This window comes from Salvelinus sp. IW2-2015, unplaced genomic scaffold, assembly GCF_002910315.2.
Source record: "Salvelinus sp. IW2-2015 unplaced genomic scaffold, ASM291031v2 Un_scaffold5135, whole genome shotgun sequence".
NCBI lineage: Eukaryota > Metazoa > Chordata > Actinopteri > Salmoniformes > Salmonidae > Salvelinus > Salvelinus sp. IW2-2015.
This window is the reverse complement of record NW_019946401.1, coordinates 21,957-31,324: the sequence shown is the minus strand read 5'-3', so window position 1 is coordinate 31,324 and position 9,368 is coordinate 21,957. Positions and strand designations below refer to the sequence as shown.

At 49.8% G+C, this 9,368-nt stretch overlaps 1 long non-coding RNA gene and 1 pseudogene across 1 annotated transcript; one reads left to right on the top strand and one right to left on the bottom strand.

Annotated features, from left to right (window-relative positions):
• The window catches only part of LOC112078000 (unconventional myosin-Va-like), a 34,948-nt pseudogene that overhangs the window by 5,560 nt on the left and 20,020 nt on the right, over positions 1 to 9,368 (bottom strand).
• LOC139026569 (uncharacterized) lies at positions 3,106 to 3,551 on the top strand. The gene is made up of 3 exons (XR_011478407.1): positions 3,106 to 3,166; positions 3,269 to 3,294; positions 3,472 to 3,551. It is a non-coding gene; the product is annotated as an uncharacterized lncRNA (long non-coding RNA).

Genomic DNA, 9,368 nt, shown 5'->3' with positions numbered 1-9,368 from the left:
GGTCAGACACACGGACCTGTTTGATGAGTTCAGGGTCGGTGCCGTGCTGACACATGGTGGAGTGGAAAGCGCTGAGCTGACGTAAGATCGATTCCAGCGTGTAGGTTCCCTCGTCAGCGATGCTCGATGTCCGTTTACGCAGACGGTCGGCTTAACCCCGACACACCCTGGATGGTCTCATGCTCAACATACAGAAGACTGGGACACACACACACACACACACACCACACAAACACACCACACACACACACACACCAAACACACACACACACACACACACACACACACACACACACAACACACACACACACACACCACACACTCCACCACACACACACACACACCAGTACACGTTATGGTTGGATGTTCACCCACCCACACACCACACAGTGGCGCAGCGGTCTAAGGCCCTGCATCTCAGTGCAAGAGGCTTCACTACATTCCCTGATTCGAATCCAGGCTGTATCACATCCGGTCGTGATTGGGAGTCCCACAGGGCGGTGAACAATTGGCCCAGCGTCATCCGGGTTTAGCCGTCATTGTAAATAAGAATTTGTTCTTAACTGGCTTGCCTAGTTAAATAAAGGTTACATTCAATTCAATAAAAACACACACACACAGCGTGGTGGACTCACCAATCATGGGCTGTAGGATGTTCTCCATGCATTTGATGAGCTGCTGGTAGATCTGAATGGCCAGGTCACTGAGGACCTGACGGTACTCAGCCAGGTCAAAGTTAGACAGGCAGTGATCATTCTGCTTAGGAGTGTTGTGCTTCATAAACGACTGCAGGAACAGAGAGGAGGAGGAAGAGAGAGAAACAGATACAAACACACAAGTTGGAGCATCGCAAGAATAAAGTGTTTCTGTGTTTTGGGGTGTACCTCACCGCCGCTGTACCGTTTCAGACTGTCTGTGTGTGTGTCTCGGTCTGTAAGCATTTGTTTCAGTATTTGTGTGTGCGTGTGTGCGCTGGGTCCGGTCTCACCTCATCTCCGCTGTACTGTTTGAGACAGTGTAGGAAGCGGCAGGTGTTGGACAGCCAGAAGGAGACCGTCTCAAAGTCATCCCCCCGTTTCTGACAGAGATAAAATTACAATATAGTTASTAGTGTAATTACAGTGTTACTACACAAGTATAGGAGCAACTTAATGTAGTTTTACTGACATCATAGGGTGTGCGCCCCAAATTACATCCTTCCTATACCATATATAGAGCACTACTTTAAACCAGAGCCCTACGCACCTTGAGTATCTTCTTGATGCTGTTGATGGTGGATGTGAGCAGCGTCCTGACCTTCTGGTCATCGTTGACATAGTCAGCATGCCTCAGACACATGAAGAGGATGTAGGCTGGCAGGCCTGGGATCAGATTCACCGCTACACCACGAGGCTTCAACTCTGTTACAGATAATTGACTGTTACAATAGACTATTGGATTATCTATGTATAAACAGAAAAACTTCTCTCTTCTAACACTCATAGAGGATAGAGAGAGAGAGGTAGAGAAAGAAGGTAGAGGTCAGGAGAGAGGTGGTGAGAGAGAGAGAGGAGAGGTGGTGAGAGAGAGAGAGAGAGAGAGAGGGGCTGAGAGAGGAGAGAGAGAGAGAGGGTGTCGTGAGAGAGAGAGAGAGAGAGAGAGGTGGATGTAGAGAGGAGAGAGAGAGAGAGAGAGTATGTGAGAGAGAGAGAGAGAGAGAGAGGAGAGAGAGAGGAATGAGAGAGAGAGAGAGAGAGAGAGAGAGAAGAGAGAGAGAGAGAGAGAGAGAGAGAGAGGTGGTGGAGAGAGAGAGAGAAGGTGGTGAGAGAGAGAGAGAGTAGTGAGAGATGGAGAGGAGAGAGAGAAAGAGAGAGAGAAGAGAGATGAAGAGAGAGATAGGAGAGAGAGGTGGTGAGAGGAGAGAGAGAGAGTGAGAGAGAGAGAGAGAGAGAGAGTGGTGAGAGAGAGAGAGATGAGTGGAAAGAGAGGTGGTGAGAGAGAGAGAGAGAGAGATGAGGAGAGAGGGAAGAGAGAGGAGAGGAGAGAGTGCGTGGAGATATAAAAGAGAGTGCAAGATTGAGAGATGGTTAGAGTCAGAGTGGAGTTACGATACCCAGTTATGAGGTTCTAACCAGTTTTCAGCTCATCCTCCTTCTTGTCTCCAACATTTCCCTGGAAGTCTTTCTCGCGACGAGGAATGTTCACCGACGGACCGGTCTCTTCAACCATCTGACCCGGAGATTAGTCTCAACATGGGCCAGCTAGGACAAACACACACAGACACATGACAGCCGACACCAGCAAAGAACACAGCAGCAGCACCACACACACCACACACGGCCACATTTCAGATATACACAAATCAGGTCCAAGACACCCGTCTACACAGACGGTCAGGTGCGTTCTCCTTCCTTTACCTCCCATTTCTCCAATCTTTCTTCGAGAACACCTTCAGCTGTTTTCTTAAGCTTACGGATAGTTTTATCCTGCTTCTCAGCTGTTCCATGAGGTCCATCTGAGAGAGAGATAGAGAAAGAGAGGTGAGTTGGCAATAGTCCATCAGTTTATCAAACGCCGAAGGGATTCACGGTCCAAACAGGAAGCTGACAATGGTCAAATTCAGACAAAAAACAGGCTCCCTTCCCAGTGGGTTGGAGAGAGAGAGGGGTTGATTTAAATAGGGGGTACTTATTTGTGTCCTCTGTGGCGTTAGAGAGAGGGGTGCTAATTTGAAACAAGGCCTGGCTGTATTGTTAAAGAGAGAAGTGGTGCTGGTTAACCACATTGACCCTGCCTGTTTGAGTTAGAGAGAAGAGGTGCTCATGCTGGATTTGTCTGTTATAATGGTGGGTTAACAGAGTTAATAAAATCTGACACACACCAAACTCGTTAGGGTCACACACGTGCAGAGAAACACACACAAAATGTCCTTAGACATCGACATACAACCATCCGTCTAATATGTTGACTTTTGGCGCTCGATATGCTGTGGATCCTCGGTCCTCCAGTCATCTCCTTGTTAGGTGACATCACACCACATCGAGGGTGTTCTCACGGACACACACATCAGAGGTTCTCACAGGACACACACTCCAGAGGGGTGTTTCTCACAGGAACACACCTCAGAGGGTGTTCTCACAGGACACACACATCAGAGGGGTGTTCTACAGGACACACACATCAGAGGGTGTTTCTCAAGGACACACACATCAGAGCGGTTCTACAGGGACACACACATCAGAGGGTGTTCTCACAGGGACCCCCCCCCCCCAACCACCCACATTCAGAGGTTCTCACAGGACACACACATCAGAGGTGTTCTCAACAGGACACACACATCAGAGCGGTTTTCACAGGACCAACACACATCAGAGGGTGTTTCGCACAGGGACACACACATCAGAGGGGTGTTCTCACAGGAACACACACATCAGAGGTCTCCACAGCGACACACACATCAGAGGTGTTCTCACAGGACACCAACATTCAGAGAGTTCTCACAGGACACACACATCAAGAGGTGTTCTCACAGGACCCACCACATCGACGGTGTTCTCACAGGACACACACATTCAGACGGTGTTTCTCAAGGACACACACATTCAGGGGTGTTCTTCACAGGACACACACATCTGGGTGGTTGGTCGAAAACACACACGTCCCCTCAGTAAAACAGTAACTATGGACAGTACCACTAGCGACCAATAAGGGGAAGTGCTGGTTTTGATGCAGAGGTTGTCCTGGTGGGGCCAGTGATCTGGTCGAGATGGGTCATTCATCTATGACCTTTTGAATGCTTAATCATTTCGTAAAAGTATTACAATTTGTGTTTAACAAATGTGTGTGTGACTTGCATGTGTGGAGACTCATGTGTGTACACCGTTTGCTGGTTTGTAAGCGTGTGAATACACTGGGTGTACAAAACATGTAAGGCCACCTTCCTAACATTTGAGTTGCCACTCCCCCTTTTCCCCTCAAACACCTAATTTGTAGGATTCGTAAGCTTCCACAGGATTGCTGGGCCCCAGTTGTCGACTCCAATGGCTTCCCACGTGTGTCAAGTTGGCTGGATGTCCTTTGGGTGCGTGGACCATTCTTTGATACAGCGGGAACGTTGAGTGTTAAAACCCAGCAGTGTTGCAGTTCTGACACAACTGGTGCGCCTGGCACCTACTACCTACCCCGTTCAAAGGCACTTAAATATTTTGTCTCGCCCATTCACCCTCTGAATGGCCACACACACACACAACACACACACACACCACACACAACACACACACACACACCACACACCACCCACACACACACACCACACACACAACACACACACACACACACACACACACACACACCACCAATCCATGTCTCGATTGTTTAATCCTTCCTTAAACTGTCTCCTCCCCGTCATCTATACTGATTGAAGTGGATTTAACAATGACATCAATAAGGGATCTAGGCTTTCACCTGGGGATATCACCTGGTCAGTCTATGTCGGAAAGAGCAGGTATCCCCTTTAATGTTTTGTACACTCCGGTTATGTGGTGGTGGTTATTACATGTGTCCGTATACTATGTGTATGGTATACATGGTGTGTGTAGTGTGTAACGTTACAGGTTTTCGTCTGGTGAGTCGTGTATCTCATGCTGTAGACGAGCCTCTGGAGTCGCCCGTGGGAGCTGCAGGTTCTGGCCAGCAGCGTTTCGTTGCCGGTTATTCTCCTCTTTAACACTCTGTAACTCCCCTCGCACACCTCCACCTCGTTGTCATTGCTACGCGCTGCTGCTGCATCTGGCCTCCAAACAGTCTGAGAGGAGGGGATGGAGAAGAAGAAGAGAATCATTCTTCAACTACTTATTAGGGAGGTTGGGGAAAGCTGAAGGAGAAAATATGGGAAGTTGAGCAAGAACAAACCAGCCCCACACCGACCCTCGTCCACCACACGCACAACACACACACACACACACACACAACACACACACACACACAACACACCACACACCACACACACACACAACACACACACACACACACACACACACACACACCAACACACACACACACAACACACACACACACACCATCACACCCACACACACACACGGTTAACCTGTTGTCTCCTTTAACTTCATATACCAGCCAACGCTCTCTGTCCTCATTCAGCGCTATGGAAGTCAGCGTGGGGATCTTGACAAACAAACACAAATGAATGCCAAGGGGAACAGAAAAAAGGCTTAAATAAAAAGGGGGGGAGGTGGGGGGTGGTGGGGACTAGGGGAGATGGGGTGGTGGTGGTGAACTAGGGGAGATGGGTGGTGGTGGACTAGGGGAGTGGGTTGATGGTAGACTAGGGGAGGTGGTGGGCTAGGGAGATGGGTGGGTGGACTAGAGGGAGGATGGTATGCATGGTGCTAGGGGAGGTGGTGGATCTAGGGGATATGGGGTTGGTGGTGGACTAGGGAGATGGGGGCTAGGTATGTGGGTTGGTGGTGGACTTAGGAGGTGTGGTGGTTGGACTAGAGGAGGTGGGGTGGTGGTGGACTTAGAGGAGGTGGGGTGGTGGTGGACTAGGGGATGAGGGATTGAGGAGAGGTGGGGTGTGGATAGAGGAGGTGGTGGGACTAGGGAGTGGTTGGTGGTGGCTAGGAGGAGGTGGGGACTAGTGATGGAGTTGGTGGTGGACTAGGGAGATGGGGTGGTGGTAGGACTGGGGGGTGGGTGGTGGGTGGACTAGAGGAGATGGGGTGGTGGTGGACTAGGGGAGGGGGGTGGTGGTGTGACTAGTATGTAGATAGCCAGGTGTGTGGTGGATATGGGAGGGTGGGGTGGTGGGACTAGAGGGAGAGGTGGTGGTGGATAGGTGGTGTGTTGGACTAGAGGAGATGGGGTGGGTGGTGGACTTAGAAAGGATGTGGTGTGCGGTGGTGGAGCTAGGGATTGGTGGGGTGGTGGTGGAGCTGAGGGGTGGGACTGGGAGGGTGGGGACTGGGGTGGGTTTGGTGGACTAGAGGAGATGGGGGTGGTGGGTGGACTTCAGGGATGGGGGTGGTGAGCAGGGAGTGGGATGGTGTGGACTAGAGGAGATGGGTGGTGGTGATCTAGGGGTTAGGCGGTTGTGGTGACTAGGGTTGGTGGGAGTTTAGATTGAGAGTTGGTTGGGGCTAGAGGAGAGGGTGGTGGTGGACATGGGGGGGGTGGTGGCTGGGGTTGGGGTAGAGGGTGGATAGGGTCGAGGTGGGGTGGTGGTGGACTAGGGGATGGGTGTGCTGGGGAGGTGGTTGGTGGTGGAACTAGAGGAGTGGGTGGTGGTGGATATGGGGAGGTGGGTGTGTGGTGGACTAGTGGGAGGTGGGGGTGTGGGTTGAGACTAGGAGGAGTGGGTGTGGTGGTTACTAGGGAGGGGTGGGAAGTGGGATGGTGGTGGACTAGGGGACTGGTGCGGGTGGTGTGGACTAGAGGAGATGGGTGGTGGTGGACTAGGAGATGGGGGTGGTGGGACTAGGGAGGTGGGGTGGTGTGGACATTAGGGGAGGTGGGGTGGTGGTGGACTAGAGGAGGATGGGGCGGTGGTGGACTATGGGGAGTGGGGTGGTTGGACTAGCGGAGATGGGGGTGGTGGACTAGAGGAGATGGGGTGGTGGTGGACTATGGGGAGGTGGGTGGTGTGGACTAGGGGAGGGTGGTCGGTGGTGGACTAGAGGAGATGGGGTGGTGGATGAGACCTAGTAGGAGATGGCGGTGTGGTGGACTATGGGGGTGGGTCGGTGGTGGCTAGGGGAGTGTGGGTGGTGGTGGACTTAGTGGAGGTGGGGTGGTTGGTGGACTTAGGGGAGGTGGGTTGGTGGTGGACTAGAGGAGATTGGGGTTGGTGGTGGACTGAATGGAGGTGGGTGGTGGTGGACTATGAGGTGGCGGTGGGTGGTGACTAGAGAGATTGGTTTGTTGGTGACTAATGGGAGGTTGGGGTGGGTGAGACTATTGGAGGTGGGGTGGTGGTGGACTTTAGAGAGATGGGTGTGGTGGTGGTACTAGGGGAGATGGTGGTGGTGGACGTATAGGTGAGGGAGGTGGGGTGGTGGTGGACTAGGGGAGGTGGGGTGGTGGTGGACTAGAGGAGATGGGGCGGTGGTGGACTAGGGGAGGTGGGGTGGTGCAGTCTCATGCTGTTTGTGTGTCAGCTTGTTGTGCTTAGTATTCTGAATCAATGTGTGTTTAGAACAGGGGTTGGAACCAGTTCAGGGAACAGAACCGACAACTGGAAAATAAAGACATTTTTCAAGGAACAGAATCAGAACAAAAGTGATCTATACTGTTCCGGAACAGAACCATTATTTTAAAAGCATGGAACCGGTTAATAACGTAATTTTATTTTCCATGCATTGTTTTTCAGTCCCACAAAAAACTTAACAAAGTGCATATGCAAAGCCCTCACACTCTGTCACTAAGAAAAGTATTCCAGTGTCCGACTGACAGAAAAGTATTCCAGTGTCCGCCTGACAGACAAGTATTCCAGTGTCCGCCTGACAGACAAGTATTCCAGTGTGCYCGTGTGTAGGCTACCTGCCCCTCCCCCTCTGAAAAATTGTCTAGTAGCCTACTGACGTTACAGGTCTGATTCAGAAATTAGGGAGAGAGATTTACAATCAGAGAAGAATCGATTAACCTTTTCAGTGCTAGTTAAGGATACTATAGTTATCATGTTTCACATTGGATTTACTAACTAGAAAAAGTAAAACGTGTTTTTATTTGAATTCTGGTGCCGCTCTGCACATACCAGCTAGCTGGTCCAATGTTAAGACAACTTTGTGAAGTTCAAAGACATTCAAAGTTCCTTCATATAAGCCGCTCTTCCGAAGGTTTAATTCTGTGGGCCTAATTCAGATGATGCATGTCATAAKAAGATGCCCACCGTTTCAAYCCAACKCTCCTCCACCCTCTCTCGCTCTCTCCCCACCCGGAAAATGTCAGTCTCATCCAACGCCCTACATTCGTCTGTCCAATGCATGTAAACAGCTTGCCCGCTCCATAGAAAGTTGCTATATCCTCACTGATTGGTGAAGTAATTTAATGTCGAGCTAAATTTTTTTTTTTTTAAGTCAATTTCAGAGGTTTATACAGGAACAGAAAGGAATGGTATTAATCTTTGCTTTTTGTTGTGTTCGAACCGGTTCAGAACTTTATTTTGCTGGTCGGAACAAAAAAATMTATGGTTCTAGTCAGAACAAAACAATTGGAAAATAATTTTGGTTCCAACCCCTGGTAGAGAACAAGCAAAATGATAAAAGTCTGAAATGACAAGGATTCTTAATGGAACGTAACACACAGGGTGGTAGCAACATGATGGAACTAACAAAACACAACACAGGGAAACACACGGTTGGTAAAGATGCAGGTTTGGTTCCATGCAGAAGAAGACATTTCATAGGAGCTGATTAGTAATTAAGAGTCTGTACATCATTCATGCCTTCAAACTTCAACCCATACGGAGGCTAACCTGGTTTAGCTTCAACATCGTTGTTAGATTACCAATGCTATGTAGGCTAACCTAGCTTAGCTTAATTACCATGCTAGTTCGATAACCAATATTACGCAGGCTAACCTAGCTTAGCGTCATCATCATACTAGTTAGCAGGCAGCTTATGCCGCCTTCGCCACTTACAGTACAGTACAGGTTAGGCATCGCCCGGCGTGCAAAACAAGCAGACCCATTGCTACTGAAGCAAATCTAGTTTTATCACCTACATAATATATCATTAATATAGATTCAATATCAGCCAGCCATCATCAACTATATTATCCTATCCAATAAAAAGCCTCCGCTCAGTCTTGCTCAATCCCCATTGGTCAGCGTGGCCACGCATGCTCCGCCTCACGATGCAAAGGACACATCTGATTGGTTACCTGAGCCGATTTAGGAGCTCATTGGCTTCTAGTGGTTTATGCAAGAACCTGGGAGATCTGCGCAAAACAGAGAGAGGAGTTCACACACACAGTTCTCAAACAGATCTCACACACACTGAGTGTACTCATGGAGTACATCAGACATACTGGTGGGGAGCTTGTACTGTAATGAGTCCTCTGTGGACCTCTGGGGGGAGGAAGGGAACGAGGGAAGGGGGTMACAGACAGGGGGGAGGGAAAGCGAAAGAAAGAAAATGAAAGAATGTGAGAGAGAAAGAGAAGGAGATAGAGGGGGAGGGAAAGCGAAAGAGAAGGGGAGAGAGAAAGAGATAGAGGGGGAAGGAAAGAATAAAAGAGAAAGCGAAAGAGAGAAAGGGAGAGAGAGAAAGCGAGAAGGAGAGGGAAAGCGAAGAGAAGGGGAGAGAGAGAAAGCAAGAGAGAGAGAGAGGAGATACAGAGAGAAGGCGATAGAGGGATGGGGGAGGGAAAGC